This window comes from Protomyctophum parallelum (assembly GCF_964188405.1).
Source record: "Protomyctophum parallelum genome assembly, chromosome: 2".
In the NCBI taxonomy this organism is placed as follows: Eukaryota; Metazoa; Chordata; class Actinopteri; order Myctophiformes; family Myctophidae; genus Protomyctophum; species Protomyctophum parallelum.
This window is the reverse complement of record NC_139699.1, coordinates 33,937,562-33,952,561: the sequence shown is the minus strand read 5'-3', so window position 1 is coordinate 33,952,561 and position 15,000 is coordinate 33,937,562. Positions and strand designations below refer to the sequence as shown.

The following is a 15,000-nucleotide window of genomic DNA, read 5'->3' as shown; positions in this document are numbered from 1 at the left end:
CTTAAGGTGGTTGCACACTGGACACGTTTTGCGGAAAACCGATGGAGAAACGCCACTTAAAAATCCGAATTGGCGCCCGGTGTGTGGAGACCTTTAATGTGCGTTAAAGGTGTGTGGATCGTCCCGTTTGTGCTGTGCCAGGTCGCGCCGCAACCGTTCGCGGCGTTTGCGCAACTTCTCGTCTTTGCATTGACTTTGTATGTAATGGCGGCGCTCTAACTCTAACCATCCAAATCTGAACGCACCTTTACAATTTACACTGTGGGCATTTATCACACGCTCTAATAAAGAGTAAAGGTGCATAGTGAACCCTGGTCTGAACAACACACACACACACACACACACACACACACACACACACACACACACACACACACACACACACACACACACACAATATCACACAATATCACACAATATCATGGATGGAAAATGTCGGTAGGCAAAGTGGATTTGTGAAACAGCGTGAAAGCATTCCCCGCTCCCACGAGCACTGTGTTTCATAATCAATAATTCTTAGCATGAACAACAATGGTGATTATGGATTTTCAGGAAGATTTAACATTCTATTGCTAGTTGGATAATCTCAAATACTTACTGTAATCTTAAAATAACGAATAACCGTCATCTACAAAGTGAGCACATTGAGAGATTGTAGAACGGCTACTTTCGCTGCGCAACACGCTTCCATATAGAAGACATGCTGACTTCTATGGAATCCAAGTGACCGAAATGAGTCGTGGCGACTGAGAACTTTAATCTATGGGTAAGCCCCAAACACGCTCACGCTGCAGGACTTTATGTGAACTGTGTAAAGAATGTTAAGAAGTTTGGAGCCAGAGCTTAAAGTTTCCACAGTAACACGACTCCGGGGGCCAAGCGCAGTGCAGCGCACGGCAGCACCTCTGCAACGCTTAGCATCACACACAACCGGCAGGGAAAAAATGGCTCGGAAATAAGACTAAAATGTATTTAATTCTCCTAGTCTCCATGGTCTGCGCCTGTACCCAGACACAGAGGCCCATGCAAATCCTCATATTCAATATTGTAGCGGTTGTAATTTGTTCTTTCTGCTCCAGCTGCCTTGGCGAAGCCGCCACCGTGCCCGTTGTACTGCAGCGCTGTTCTCATTTTGACACACATCGTAGTCATAAGGAGGTTTATAACCATGGCAACCAACTCTCTCTCTCTCTCACACAGACAGACCTCTGCAGGTCGTCAATACTCCACCTGGAATCCTAGAAGCCGACTTTTGTTGTCACCTCATAAATCTGCTGTTTTTCAGCTATACAACTTCCACAATGCACACGCACGCACAGGGGCGCACACGCACGCACAACGCCTGCACAAAACACACACATGCACACCGGCTTCAGTGTAAATTTCGTGTCGACTGAAACTATGACAACAAAACAATCGTCCACTACCTTTTTTCACTGACAAAAAATAAATAAAAAGCTATGATGATTATAACTAAGACAAAATATATACTGTATATCTTGTCAATAATAAAAACGACAGACCTCTGCAGACAGTATTATCACACGAAAAGATGAAATTACCTAGAGGTTCCATCCTGGAGGCTAATCTTTCCGGTGATAAAATGGCCACCAACGAAATCAAAAACGTCAATCAAAGAACAGGAGCCCTCGTACAAGGTTTCTTCGACTATGCATGCAGCTCCTGGTACCACAGCACCTCAAAAGGCCCTTAAAACTAGGCTCCAGACCTCCCAAAACTAACTGGTCAGGCTCCTACTTGTCCTCACAACCCGAACCCACCTCACCCCTGCCCACTTTGACAGGCTGGAATGGCTTAGGGTCGACGACAGAGTACAGCATCTTGCAATGGGTCTGCTCCACAAGATTCGATACACCACCAAGATACCCATGTACCTGTCTAAATACTTCCTTAATGTTAACGAAGTCCACACCCACAACACCAGAGGGAGTGCAACTAACCATGTACAACCCAGATTCGGCACAAACAAGGTACTAAATTCTCTTCGCAATCGCTCCTATGCCACCAAAATGTGGAATGCCCTACCAACAGTCATTAAGACATGCAAATCCCTTGACTCCTTCAAAACCGCTCTCAAAGGGCACCTATACGGACGGCTGCAATTCGAAACTGGCCCCCGTAAAAAATATATAAAATCTTTGAATATATATATTGTATAACAGCGAACGTTTTTAACTTAAATATTTGCTTCTGGGGTGGGGGGGGTCCCTGGAACAACATATTTTCAGATGGGGGTCCGCAGCCATATGCAGAAAATTCGGGGGGGTCCTTGACATGAAATAGTTTGAGAACCACTGACATAGAAACATGAGCTTTATCAGGATTTAGAAGACTTTTGTAGAATCGACCTCAGTTCTAAATGGGTGAACTGTCCCACTTGGCAGCCATGTTACCATTCCATTCCATCCTCTGTGTCTTACAGACACAGGATAGGAAGGAGAAACAACAAATTGACCAGATGGTGATGTGGAGCAAACCTCTGCATCTCGTCACAACAACCGGCTGCAGTGTGTCAACAATAACAACTAAGTGCACTCACAGGTAAGCAACAGAGCACACTAGGGACCGCTAGCTTCCGCGAGTGTACGCACGCACGCACGGGCGCGCGCGCACACACACACACACACACACACACACACACACACACACACACACACACACACACACACACACACACACACGTAAGCAAAAACATCTGCCAGTATTGTGCATGATTGTAAATAAAAGCAGGTCCGTGTGGAGAGGAAACCAAAGGGGAAAAAACGGTGCTATTTCAGGGCAGTCTGCAGCAGTGTATCCTGGAACTCACCTATGCTTTCTATGGCATAGGCAGCTCCCGGCAGGATCTGCCGGCAGAAACTGTCCGCAGCTGCTGGACATGAGACTAATTAATTAGAGCGACAGAGAGAGAGGAGTGTGTGTGTGCGTGTGTGCGTCAATTTAACAAAGGTGCAGACGATCAGAAATCAGCAGAGAGTGATCAACGTTTGCGCTACTCTATGCCAAATTGAAGTGGACTCGGACCCAGACTTTTTTTTTCTCCCTGGGAAATAAAAACGTCTGGGTTTCCGAGGCTAGCAGCAGTGGTGCAACGTAATGTAACGTGTTCCTTCCATGTCCAGCCAGGGAAGCTCCTCCCCTCTGTCAGGGAAACTCCTCCCCTCTGTCAGGGAAACTCCTCCCCTCTGTCAGCCAGGGAAACTCCTCCCCTCTGTCAGCCGGGGAAGCTCCTCCCCTCTGTCAGGGAAGCTCCTCCCCTCTGTCAGCCGGGGAAACTCCTCCCCTCTGTCAGCCGGGGTAACTCCTCCCCTCTGTCAGCCGGGGAAGCTCCTCCCCTCTGTCAGCCGGGGTAACTCCTCCCCTCTGTCAGGGAAACTCCTCCCCTCTGTCATCCGGGGTAACTCCTCCCCTCTGTCAGGGAAACTCCTCCCCTCTGTCATCCGGGGTAACTCCTCCCCTCTGTCGGGGAAACTCCTTCCCTCTGTCAGGGAAACTCCTCCCCTCTGTCAGGGAAACTCCTCCCCTCTGTCAGCCGGGGAAACAACTCCCCTCTGTCAGGGAAACTCCTCCCCTCTGTCAGGGAAACTCCTCCCCTCTGTCAGCCGGGGAAACAACTCCCCTCTGTCAGCCGGGGAAGCTCCTCCCCTCTGTCAGGGAAACTCCTCCCCTCTGTCAGCCGGGGAAGCTCCTCCCCTCTGTCAGGGAAACTCCTCCCCTCTGTCAGCTGAAAAAGAAGAGGCCTGCTCACTCCTCATGCGTTGAAGGAAGCATGAGGTCAGTCCCTTGCTCTCCCCAGTTTAACGCCCAGGATTACAGCGTAGAGAATAAGGCACCGGGTGAGAAAAATGGGTTAAAAAACCGTGGGTAATAAAGAAATAAAATATGGTACATAAATTCTGGGAGTCTCTCTCAGTGGGTCCGTTTTCCCCCCATTCTTCAGCAGCATTGATTTATGTCTTAACTTAATCGCACGCACACACGCACACATGCGCACGCACGCACGCACACGCACACACACACACGCACGCACAAATGCGCACGAACACACACGCACGTGGTGCTGTGATGAACACAACACAGCCCTCAGCTTCATAACTCTGTGTTGGTCTGATGAATGGGATCTAATTTATTTTGTTGTGACCTCATAAATCTACTGTTTTTCAGCTCTCGGCTCACTCACCTCCACCGGATACAACTCGCACACGCGCACGCACACAGGCGCGGACGCACAGCGCCCGCACACAACACACACATGTACACTGACTTCAGTGTAAATTTCATTTTATGTTTGGTTGCGTTCGGGTGTTGAGCTGAAAATACTATTTTCGGCACACAAGCTCAATGGCCAAAATACATTTTAGTCGACTAAATCAACTGTAGATATAGTCTAAAATGTCTCAAACTAAACAACTAAGACACTTCAGATGACTAAAATATAACTAAAACTAAGTGGAATTATTTTCAAAAAACTGTGACTGAAACCAAATCAAGATTTGCCGTCCAAATCAACCCTGACACTGCATTTCTTGAGATGAGATGAGATTCAATTTATTGTCAATGTACAGTACAAGTACAGCACAGCGAAAAGTATTTTCGCATCTCACCAATAGTGCAAACAGCAAGGAGGATACATTAATTACAGTAGTACAGTAGTAACAGTAGAATGAGCTGAGCAGTAGTCATTTAAATAAGTAATAAATAAGATATGAGAGGAAGAAGAAAAAACATGACCTGTCCATATTGCACGTGGCCCAATGCACAGAGTGCTAAACTAAGGTCCAGAGACCATATTCCACAAGTCCAGTGGCCATATCGCACAAGTCCACATAGTGTTATAGACTAGGATGTGTCTGGGTTGGGGGAGGGGGGGCTGGCACTGGAGGAGGGAAAGGAGTGGATGAGGAGTTTAGGTAGATGACAGTGGAGGGGAAGAAGCTGTTCCTAAGTCTGCTGGACTTGGAACCAAGGCTCCTAAAACGTCTCCCAGAGGGGAGGAGGGCAAACAGACTGTGGTTGGGGTGAGAGGGGGGGTACACACTAGGATGATCATATTGGAAGACTTAAGGTCTATAAACACAAAACGCCTCTACATGTTTCCTCAGCTTATCTGGTCCTGCTATTAGCGTTATGCCACGAGCCTTGATACTGCTCTCCACTCGCATAAAAACACCTGGAAAAAGTACTCAAATGGTTTAGTTAAGTAAAAGTATCAATACTGCTATGTACTCCGTTACAAGTAAAAGTCTGGAATTCTAAATGTACTTGACTAAAAGTATAAAAGTATTGGCGTCAAAATGTACTTAAAGTACGAAAAGTAGAAACTACACATTATGCAGAATGTCCCATTTTAAGTTTTTTAATGTATTTTGAAAATAGCCGATCTACAAGCGACACATTGTCAGCTTGTAGATCGGCTATTTTCAAATGGCCGAATTGTAAACAGGGCTGAAGGTCAAATGTTTTGTAATAATTATCCAGATCTACAAAGTAACTAATGTTTTCAATCGATTGTAGTAAAAGTACAGTATGTGTCTCTGAGATGCAGTGGGTTAGTAGTAAAAGTACAGTATGTGTCTCTGAGATGCAGTGGGTTAGTAGTAAAAGTACAGTATGTGTCTCTGAGATGCAGTGGGTTATAGTAGTAAAAGTACAGTATGTGTCTCTGAGATGCAGTGGGTTAGTAGTAAAAGTACAGTATGTGTCTCTGAGATGCAGTGGGTTATAGTAGTAAAAGTACAGTATGTGTCTCTGAGATGCAGTGGGTTATAGTAGTAAAAGTACAGTATGTGTCTCTGAGATGCAGTAGGTTAGTAGTAAAAGTACAGTATGTGTCTCTGAGATGCAGTGGGTTAGTAGTAAAAGTACAGTATGTGTCTCTGAGATGCAGTGGGTTAGTAGTAAAAGTACAGTATGTGTCTCTGAGATGCAGTGGGTTAGTAGTAAAAGTACAGTATGTGTCTCTGAGATGCAGTGGGTTAGTAGTAAAAGTACAGTATGTGTCTCTGAGATGCAGTGGGTTAGTAGTAAAAGTACAGTATGTGTCTCTGAGATGCAGTAGGTTAGTAGTAAAAGTACAGTATGTGTCTCTGAGATGCAGTGGGTTAGTAGTAAAAGTACAGTATGTGTCTCTGAGATGCAGTGGGTTATAGTAGTAAAAGTACAGTATGTGTCTGAGATGCAGTGGGTTAGTAGTAAAAGTGCAGTATGTGTCTCTGAGATGCAGTGGGTTATAGTAGTAAAAGTACAGTATGTGTCTCTGAGATGCAGTGGGTTAGTAGTAAAAGTACAGTATGTGTCTCTGAGATGCAGTGGGTTAGTAGTAAAAGTACAGTATGTGTCTCTGAGATGCAGTGGGTTAGTAGTAAAAGTGCAGTATGTGTCTCTGAGATGCAGTGGGTTAGTAGTAAAAGTACAGTATGTGTCTGAGATGCAGTAGGTTAGTAGTAAAAGTACAGTATGTGTCTCTGAGATGCAGTGGGTTATAGTAAAAGTACAGTATGTGTCTGAGATGCAGTAGGTTAGTAGTAAAAGTACAGTATGTGTCTCTGAGATGCAGTGGGTTATAGTAGTAAAAGTACAGTATGTGTCTCTAAGATGCAGTGGGTTATAGTAGTAAAAGTACAGTATGTGTCTCTGAGATGCAGTGGGTTAGTAGTAAAAGTACAGTATGTGTCTCTGAGATGCAGTGGGTTATAGTAGTAAAAGTACAGTATGTGTCTCTGAGATGCAGTAGGTTAGTAGTAAAAGTACAGTATGTGTCTCTGAGATGCAGTGGGTTAGTAGTAAAAGTACAGTATGTGTCTCTGAGATGCAGTGGGTTAGTAGTAAAAGTACAGTATGTGTCTGAGATGCAGTGGGTTAGTAGTAAAAGTGCAGTATGTGTCTCTGAGATGCAGTGGGTTATAGTAGTAAAAGTACAGTATGTGTCTCTGAGATGCAGTGGGTTAGTAGTAAAAGTACAGTATGTGTCTCTGAGATGCAGTGGGTTAGTAGTAAAAGTACAGTATGTGTCTCTGAGATGCAGTGGGTTATAGTAGTAAAAGTACAGTATGTGTCTCTGAGATGCAGTGGGTTAGTAGTAAAAGTGCAGTATGTGTCTCTGAGATGCAGTGGGTTAGTAGTAAAAGTACAGTATGTGTCTCTGAGATGCAGTGGGTTAGTAGTAAAAGTACAGTATGTGTCTCTGAGATGCAGTGGGTTAGTAGTAAAAGTGCAGTATGTGTCTCTGAGATGCAGTGGGTTAGTAGTAAAAGTACAGTATGTGTCTGAGATGCAGTAGGTTAGTAGTAAAAGTACAGTATGTGTCTCTGAGATGCAGTGGGTTATAGTAAAAGTACAGTATGTGTCTGAGATGCAGTAGGTTAGTAGTAAAAGTACAGTATGTGTCTCTGAGATGCAGTGGGTTATAGTAGTAAAAGTACAGTATGTGTCTCTGAGATGCAGTGGGTTAGTAGTAAAAGTACAGTATGTGTCTCTGAGATGCAGTGGGTTAGTAGTAAAAGTGCAGTATGTGTCTCTGAGATGCAGTGGGTTAGTAGTAAAAGTACAGTATGTGTCTGAGATGCAGTGGGTTAGTAGTAAAAGTACAGTATGTGTCTGAGATGCAGTGGGTTATAGTAGTAAAAGTACAGTATGTGTCTCTGAGATGCAGTGGGTTATAGTAGTAAAAGTACAGTATGTGTCTCTGAGATGCAGTGGGTTATAGTAGTAAAAGTACAGTATGTGTCTCTGAGATGCAGTGGGTTATAGTAGTAAAAGTACAGTATGTGTCTCTGAGATGCAGTGGGTTAGTAGTAAAAGTACAGTATGTGTCTCTGAGATGCAGTGGGTTAGTAGTAAAAGTACAGTATGTGTCTCTGAGATGCAGTGGGTTAGTAGTAAAAGTGCAGTATGTGTCTCTGAGATGCAGTGGGTTATAGTAGTAAAAGTACAGTATGTGTCTCTGAGATGCAGTGGGTTATAGTAGTAAAAGTGCAGTATGTGTCTCTGAGATGCAGTGGGTTATAGTAGTAAAAGTACAGTATGTGTCTCTGAGATGCAGTAGGTTAGTAGTAAAAGTACAGTATGTGTCTCTGAGATGCAGTGGGTTAGTAGTAAAAGTACAGTATGTGTCTCTGAGATGCAGTAGGTTAGTAGTAAAAGTACAGTATGTGTCTCTGAGATGCAGTGGGTTAGTAGTAAAAGTACAGTATGTGTCTCTGAGATGCAGTGGGTTAGTAGTAAAAGTACAGTATGTGTCTCTGAGATGCAGTGGGTTAGTAGTAAAAGTACAGTATGTGTCTCTGAGATGCAGTGGGTTAGTAGTAAAAGTGCAGTATGTGTCTCTGAGATGCAGTGGGTTAGTAGTAAAAGTACAGTATGTGTCTCTGAGATGCAGTGGGTTATAGTAGTAAAAGTACAGTATGTGTCTCTGAGATGCAGTGGGTTAGTAGTAAAAGTACAGTATGTGTCTCTGAGATGCAGTGGGTTAGTAGTAAAAGTACAGTATGTGTCTCTGAGATGCAGTGGGTTAGTAGTAAAAGTACAGTATGTGTCTCTGAGATGCAGTGGGTTATAGTAGTAAAAGTACAGTATGTGTCTCTGAGATGCAGTGGGTTAGTAGTAAAAGTACAGTATGTGTCTGAGATGCAGTAGGTTAGTAGTAAAAGTACAGTATGTGTCTCTGAGATGCAGTGGGTTATAGTAGTAAAAGTACAGTATGTGTCTCTGAGATGCAGTGGGTTATAGTAGTAAAAGTACAGTATGTGTCTGAGATGCAGTGGGTTATAGTAGTAAAAGTACAGTATGTGTCTCTGAGATGCAGTGGGTTAGTAGTAAAAGTACAGTATGTGTCTCTGAGATGCAGTGGGTTATAGTAGTAAAAGTACAGTATGTGTCTCTGAGATGCAGTGGGTTATAGTAGTAAAAGTACAGTATGTCTCTGAGATGCAGTGGGTTAGTAGTAAAAGTACAGTATGTGTCTCTGAGATGCAGTGGGTTATAGTAGTAAAAGTACAGTATGTGTCTCTGAGATGCAGTGGGTTAGTAGTAAAAGTACAGTATGTGTCTCTGAGATGCAGTGGGTTATAGTAGTAAAAGTACAGTATGTGTCTCTGAGATGCAGTGGGTTAGTAGTAAAAGTACAGTATGTGTCTCTGAGATGCAGTGGGTTAGTAGTAAAAGTACAGTATGTGTCTCTGAGATGCAGTGGGTTAGTAGTAAAAGTACAGTATGTGTCTCTCAGATGCAGTGGGTTAGTTGCGAACGCAGTGAGCCACTTACTATGACAGCAAGGGCTGAATGTCTGTGTGTGTGTCTGTGTGTGTGTCTGTCCCGCTGTTACACCACCCGCCCGCCACCAGAGGGCGCAGCTGTAGCACACACACACACACACACACACACACACACACAGGGCGCAGCTGTAGCACACACACACACACACACACACACACACACACACACACACACACTCACAACCACAATTGCGAACGCAGTGAGCCACTTACTATGACAGCAAGGGCTGAATGTCTGTGTGTGTGTCTGTGTGTGTGTCTGTCCCGCTGTTACACCACCCGCCCGCCACCAGAGGGCGCAGCTGTAGCACACACACACACACACACACACACAGGGCGCAGCTGTAGCACACACACACACTCACAACCACACACACACGAGCTGCGTTCGCTTCCCGCGTTTGCGCGTCTTACTTGTAGTAAAAGTACAGTATGTGTCTCTGAGATGCAGTGGGTTAGTAGTAAAAGTACAGTATGTGTCTCTGAGATGCAGTAGGTTAGTAGTAAAAGTACAGTATGTGTCTCTGAGATGCAGTGGGTTATAGTAGTAAAAGTACAGTATGTGTCTCTGAGATGCAGTGGGTTAGTAGTAAAAGTACAGTATGTCTCTGAGATGCAGTGGGTTAGTAGTAAAAGTACAGTATGTGTCTCTGAGATGCAGTGGGTTAGTAGTAAAAGTACAGTATGTGTCTCTGAGATGCAGTGGGTTAGTAGTAAAAGTTCAGTATGTGTCTCTGAGATGCAGTGGGTTAGTAGTAAAAGTACAGTATGTGTCTCTGAGATGCAGTGGGTTATAGTAGTAAAAGTACAGTATGTGTCTCTGAGATGCAGTGGGTTAGTAGTAAAAGTACAGTATGTGTCTCTGAGATGCAGTGGGTTAGTAGTAAAAGTACAGTATGTGTCTCTGAGATGCAGTGGGTTAGTAGTAAAAGTACAGTATGTGTCTCTGAGATGCAGTGGGTTATAGTAGTAAAAGTACAGTATGTGTCTCTGAGATGCAGTGGGTTAGTAGTAAAAGTACAGTATGTGTCTGAGATGCAGTGGGTTAGTAGTAAAAGTACAGTATGTGTCTCTGAGATGCAGTGGGTTATAGTAGTAAAAGTACAGTATGTGTCTCTGAGATGCAGTGGGTTATAGTAGTAAAAGTACAGTATGTGTCTCTGAGATGCAGTGGGTTAGTAGTAAAAGTACAGTATGTGTCTCTGAGATGCAGTGGGTTAGTAGTAAAAGTACAGTATGTGTCTCTGAGATGCAGTAGGTTAGTAGTAAAAGTACAGTATGTGTCTGAGATGCAGTGGGTTAGTAGTAAAAGTACAGTATGTGTCTCTGAGATGCAGTAGGTTAGTAGTAAAAGTACAGTATGTGTCTCTGAGATGCAGTGGGTTAGTAGTAAAAGTACAGTATGTGTCTCTGAGATGCAGTAGGTTAGTAGTAAAAGTACAGTATGTGTCTGAGATGCAGTGGGTTATAGTAGTAAAAGTACAGTATGTGTCTCTGAGATGCAGTGGGTTAGTAGTAAAAGTACAGTATGTGTCTCTGAGATGCAGTGGGTTATAGTAGTAAAAGTACAGTATGTGTCTCTGAGATGCAGTGGGTTAGTAGTAAAAGTACAGTATGTGTCTCTGAGATGCAGTGGGTTAGTAGTAAAAGTACAGTATGTGTCTGAGATGCAGTGGGTTAGTAGTAAAAGTACAGTATGTGTCTCTGAGATGCAGTGGGTTATAGTAGTAAAAGTACAGTATGTGTCTCTGAGATGCAGTGGGTTAGTAGTAAAAGTACAGTATGTGTCTCTGAGATGCAGTGGGTTAGTAGTAAAAGTGCAGTATGTGTCTGAGATGCAGTAGGTTAGTAGTAAAAGTACAGTATGTGTCTCTGAGATGCAGTGGGTTAGTAGTAAAAGTACAGTATGTGTCTCTGAGATGCAGTGGGTTAGTAGTAAAAGTACAGTATGTGTCTCTGAGATGCAGTGGGTTAGTAGTAAAAGTACAGTATGTGTCTCTGAGATGCAGTGGGTTATAGTAGTAAAAGTACAGTATGTGTCTCTGAGATGCAGTGGGTTAGTAGTAAAAGTACAGTATGTGTCTCTGAGATGCAGTGGGTTAGTAGTAAAAGTGCAGTATGTGTCTGAGATGCAGTAGGTTAGTAGTAAAAGTACAGTATGTGTCTCTGAGATGCAGTGGGTTATAGTAGTAAAAGTACAGTATGTGTCTCTGAGATGCAGTGGGTTAGTAGTAAAAGTACAGTATGTGTCTCTGAGATGCAGTGGGTTAGTAGTAAAAGTACAGTATGTGTCTCTGAGATGCAGTAGGTTAGTAGTAAAAGTACAGTATGTGTCTCTGAGATGCAGTGGGTTAGTAGTAAAAGTACAGTATGTGTCTCTGAGATGCAGTGGGTTAGTAGTAAAAGTACAGTATGTGTCTCTGAGATGCAGTGGGTTATAGTAGTAAAAGTACAGTATGTGTCTCTGAGATGCAGTGGGTTATAGTAGTAAAAGTACAGTATGTGTCTCTGAGATGCAGTGGGTTAGTAGTAAAAGTACAGTATGTGTCTCTGAGATGCAGTGGGTTAGTAGTAAAAGTACAGTATGTGTCTCTGAGATGCAGTGGGTTAGTAGTAAAAGTACAGTATGTGTCTCTGAGATGCAGTGGGTTATAGTAGTAAAAGTACAGTATGTGTCTCTGAGATGCAGTGGGTTAGTAGTAAAAGTACAGTATGTGTCTCTGAGATGCAGTGGGTTAGTAGTAAAAGTACAGTATGTGTCTCTGAGATGCAGTGGGTTAGTAGTAAAAGTACAGTATGTGTCTCTGAGATGCAGTGGGTTAGTAGTAAAAGTACAGTATGTGTCTCTGAGATGCAGTGGGTTATAGTAGTAAAAGTACAGTATGTGTCTCTGAGATGCAGTGGGTTAGTAGTAAAAGTACAGTATGTGTCTCTGAGATGCAGTGGGTTATAGTAGTAAAAGTACAGTATGTGTCTCTGAGATGCAGTGGGTTATAGTAGTAAAAGTACAGTATGTGTCTCTGAGATGCAGTGGGTTATAGTAGTAAAAGTACAGTATGTGTCTCTGAGATGCAGTGGGTTATAGTAGTAAAAGTACAGTATGTGTCTCTGAGATGCAGTGGGTTATAGTAGTAAAAGTACAGTATGTGTCTCTGAGATGCAGTGGGTTAGTAGTAAAAGTACAGTATGTGTCTCTGAGATGCAGTGGGTTATAGTAGTAAAAGTACAGTATGTGTCTCTGAGATGCAGTGGGTTAGTAGTAAAAGTACAGTATGTGTCTCTGAGATGCAGTGGGTTATAGTAGTAAAAGTACAGTATGTGTCTCTGAGATGCAGTGGGTTAGTAGTAAAAGTACAGTATGTGTCTCTGAGATGCAGTGGGTTATAGTAGTAAAAGTACAGTATGTGTCTCTGAGATGCAGTGGGTTAGTAGTAAAAGTACAGTATGTGTCTCTGAGATGCAGTGGGTTAGTAGTAAAAGTACAGTATGTGTCTGAGATGCAGTGGGTTAGTAGTAAAAGTACAGTATGTGTCTCTGAGATGCAGTGGGTTATAGTAGTAAAAGTACAGTATGTGTCTCTGAGATGCAGTGGGTTAGTAGTAAAAGTACAGTATGTGTCTCTGAGATGCAGTGGGTTATAGTAGTAAAAGTACAGTATGTGTCTCTGAGATGCAGTGGGTTAGTAGTAAAAGTACAGTATGTGTCTCTGAGATGCAGTGGGTTATAGTAGTAAAAGTACAGTATGTGTCTCTGAGATGCAGTGGGTTATAGTAGTAAAAGTACAGTATGTGTCTCTGAGATGCAGTGGGTTAGTAGTAAAAGTACAGTATGTGTCTCTGAGATGCAGTGGGTTAGTAGTAAAAGTACAGTATGTCTCTGAGATGCAGTGGGTTAGTAGTAAAAGTACAGTATGTCTCTGAGATGCAGTGGGTTAGTAGTAAAAGTACAGTATGTGTCTCTGAGATGCAGTGGGTTATAGTAGTAAAAGTACAGTATGTGTCTCTGAGATGCAGTGGGTTAGTAGTAAAAGTACAGTATGTGTCTGAGATGCAGTGGGTTAGTAGTAAAAGTACAGTATGTGTCTCTGAGATGCAGTGGGTTATAGTAGTAAAAGTACAGTATGTGTCTCTGAGATGCAGTGGGTTATAGTAGTAAAAGTACAGTATGTGTCTCTGAGATGCAGTGGGTTAGTAGTAAAAGTACAGTATGTGTCTCTGAGATGCAGTGGGTTAGTAGTAAAAGTACAGTATGTGTCTCTGAGATGCAGTGGGTTATAGTAGTAAAAGTACAGTATGTGTCTGAGATGCAGTGGGTTAGTAGTAAAAGTACAGTATGTGTCTCTGAGATGCAGTGGGTTAGTAGTAAAAGTACAGTATGTGTCTCTGAGATGCAGTGGGTTAGTAGTAAAAGTACAGTATGTGTCTCTGAGATGCAGTGGGTTAGTAGTAAAAGTACAGTATGTGTCTCTGAGATGCAGTGGGTTATAGTAGTAAAAGTACAGTATGTGTCTCTGAGATGCAGTGGGTTAGTAGTAAAAGTACAGTATGTGTCTCTGAGATGCAGTGGGTTAGTAGTAAAAGTACAGTATGTGTCTCTGAGATGCAGTGGGTTAGTAGTAAACCTACTGGAAATTTGGAAATATTCCAGTAAAGTTCCTTTGGTAAATGTACTTGGATACGTTCCACCACTGGGTGTGTGCAACGAAAACTATCTGAGCGTCCAAATCAAATGAAAGACAGAACCGCTCCGACGTTCCGGAGCGTGAGAGAAGGAATGTTTGTTTTGGAGAGGCATCCAACGGTTCAACGAGAGAGAACCTCTATTATATGGACGCCGATCAGTGCAGAGTTGAGAAGCTGCGGCGCTCTGCGCTCCGCCGACGTCGTCCGGCCTCAACTCAACAACCCTTTCATTTCCTCATAATATCATCTCTGCACCGGCAAGATGACAAGACCTACAGTGACGTCACTGCCCCCTACTGCTTAGCACCTGCCACTGCTGTTGTTGGGCACATCGGCATGTAAATGCATTGTACTTTACTTACAATTTAAAAACTAAAAACAAAATGGATAGATCGGCTATTTTCAGCATGCAACAAAGTGTATGATGACTTTTACTGGATCTCTTGTCCACTAGTCCCTTCCTAACATTTTAGTCTATATATATATTTTTTTTTAATTGTCAATATATTTAGTCTTAGTTTTAGTCATCATAGCTTTAGTTTTTTTGTGGACAAGCAGGTACTACGGGGCACGGCATGCAGGGACCAGAAAGCAGACAAGCAGCAGACAGAGTCTTCCAGACAAGCAGGTACTACGGGGCACGGCATGCAGGGACCAGAAAGCAGAAAAGCAGCCGGTAGAGTCTTCCAGACAAACAGGTACTACAGGGCACGGCATGCAGGGACCAGAAAGCAGACAAGCAGCAGGTAGAGTCTTCCAGACAAGCAGGTACTACGGGGCACGGCATGCAGGGACCAGAAAGCAGACAAGCAGCTGGTAGAGTCTTCCAGACAAGCAGGTACTACGGGGCACGGCATGCAGGGACCAGAAAGCAGACAAGCAGCCGGTAGAGTCTTCCAGACAAGCAGGTACTACAGGGCACGGCATGCAGGGACCAGAAAGCGGACAAGCAGCAGGTAGAGTCTTCCAGACCAGCAGGTACTACAGGGCACGGCATGCAGGGACCAGAAAGCAGACAAGCAGCA

The 15,000-nt window shown here is 43.4% G+C and overlaps 1 protein-coding gene across 3 annotated transcripts in view; it reads right to left on the bottom strand.

Moving 5' to 3' along the window:
* arnt2 (aryl-hydrocarbon receptor nuclear translocator 2) overlaps nucleotides 1-15,000 on the bottom strand; it is a 103,643-nt gene that overhangs the window by 18,663 nt on the left and 69,980 nt on the right. The window lies entirely within an intron of this gene.